The sequence below is a fragment of the Dipodomys spectabilis genome, unplaced genomic scaffold (assembly GCF_019054845.1).
Source record: "Dipodomys spectabilis isolate Male_0828 unplaced genomic scaffold, ASM1905484v1 ptg000707l, whole genome shotgun sequence".
In the NCBI taxonomy this organism is placed as follows: domain Eukaryota; kingdom Metazoa; phylum Chordata; class Mammalia; order Rodentia; family Heteromyidae; genus Dipodomys; species Dipodomys spectabilis.
Genome location: NW_024871384.1, coordinates 74,453 through 76,515, shown reverse-complemented (window position 1 = coordinate 76,515; position 2,063 = coordinate 74,453). Strand labels below are relative to the sequence as shown.

At 33.6% G+C, this 2,063-nt stretch overlaps 1 pseudogene; it reads left to right on the top strand.

The window, feature by feature from the left end:
- The first annotated feature begins 761 nt into the window (after window positions 1-761).
- Window positions 762-858, top strand: LOC122101925 (annotated as a pseudogene).
- Window positions 859-2,063: the final 1,205 nt, after the last annotated feature.

Sequence of the window (2,063 nt, the reverse complement as noted above, 5' to 3'; positions counted from 1 at the left end):
ATTATGATTAATACATTATCAATTTAAAGCCTAATATTGAGGAGAAACATATGGACTCCTCCTGCAACTATGAAAATATTTGGTTATAGAAAGGCAGCAGTGTAAGTTCCTGCCTGGTTGGATGATAGACAGGCCAGGACATTAGGTCATCATGCATATGAACAATTTTTTCACCTTCTTGGCTTTAGCTACTTTTGAAATGGTAGGTATAATAAACAATTATATTTTGATTAATTATATTTTAGTATGAAAAGTTCTGTCTGAACTGTTCCTCTCTCTATGATACCTTGTAACTAAGATTAATTTTGTTCAAGTTATATAATCTATACTGTCAGGGTAAGATATTCTGGTTGGTCTGTTCCTACAGGGAAGAAGAGTAAAGGACCAGGTAAACATTTGTGTCAGTAAGACCTCATTTGGAATATTTCAGTTGTAGAAGTTTAGAAGTAGCTCTTAAGCAAGGCTTACTTTGAATCCATTAGCTCCACAATGCTCAGTTGGATAAATAAGTACTTGAAAAAGCCATCACCTTTGGACCTATATATAAATACTTGAAAGTACGATTAAATCCTACATTAAAAAGACTTAAAATTGTCATGGATAAAAAAATTGCGTATGTGAGCAATCGACTGAACAATATAATTTTTTTCCAATGTTCACAGAATTTTAGGGAAATAAGATCAATAGCATTGTTAGGCAACCAAGGATATACGCCTGTATAAAGTTTGAATCATTAACTACTTAAATTTAGAGGATATTACATGCTTCTGTAGCACATATACCCAAATTAAAATACAGAGATTAACATGGCACTTGCACAAGGATGATATGAAAATTTGTGAAGTATTCCATATTTTTCATTCTACAGATACAAGAAATGAAAAAAGTTATTAAAAACTTGATTACAAAATTACAAGTGTATCAATACACGTAATTCATATAATTAAAAGTTAGTTTGACATCAGTGTATTAAATCTTCACATTAGAAAAGCCTTTATGTAGCATAAACTTTACAAAACTTTTGAAATTATACAACTTTGACATTTTATCCCAAAGAAATATAATACTATAAGGAAAAAAAGGAATCTTAAACTGTTTCTATATGGAATGCAATCTGAAAGGACACAATAATGAACGTATATATTATAAAACAATGTAGAATTCAGAGTATACCTAGGAGAGAATAAAATAGATTATAGGCATTATACAAACATAGAATGTAGAATATTTTAAAATATACTTTTCCAGCCAAGCATCAGAAATACTTTAGTTTCTGTACTACTGATTTCAACAGGTAAGAAAATTCTTTCTGATTAAGAAATCACACACTCTGCAGAACTCATTATAGATGTATACAAAAACTCTTGAATACATTTTGACATCAAAGGCAGGCAATTCACTTGGAAGAATTCCACGGAATCCATGAATTTTTACAGTAAGATATCGCTGTTGCTGGGCGCTGGAGGCTCACGCCTATAATCCTAGCTACTCAGGAGACTGAAATCTGAGCATCACAGTTAAAAGCACGGGCAGGAGAGTCCATAAGACTCTTTTCTCAAATAAACCACTAGAAAACCAGATGTGGAGCTGTGGCTCAAGCGCTAGAGTGCTCTCCTTGAGCTGAAGAGTGCAGGGATAGAGCCCAAGCCCAGAGTTCAAGCCCCACGACTGACCAAAAAAACCCCCACAAAACAAGATATTGATTGCTGTTATTTGTATTGTGAAAATATTTTGTATGGACACAAAGGATGGATTGGCATTTTTGAAATTTAAGAAACTTAACTGAACTATTAGAACTTAGAAGAACAATTCGTAAAGCCTTCCACAACTTCCAAGCGGTAGTGATACATATTTATCCTTTTGGCAATATCAAATGCAGTTTCTTCCAAGTTGTTCTTCAGGCCTGGATTGACATAATGGTTCAACAGGAGGAGATCCAGAATATCTTTGCTATCTCAATTCTCAGCAGCAAGGTGCAAGGGGGAAAAGAGGCCTTTAGTTTTGTTATTGGTATCTGCATCATGATGAAGTAAAAAAGAAGCCACTCTGGTATTATTCCACAT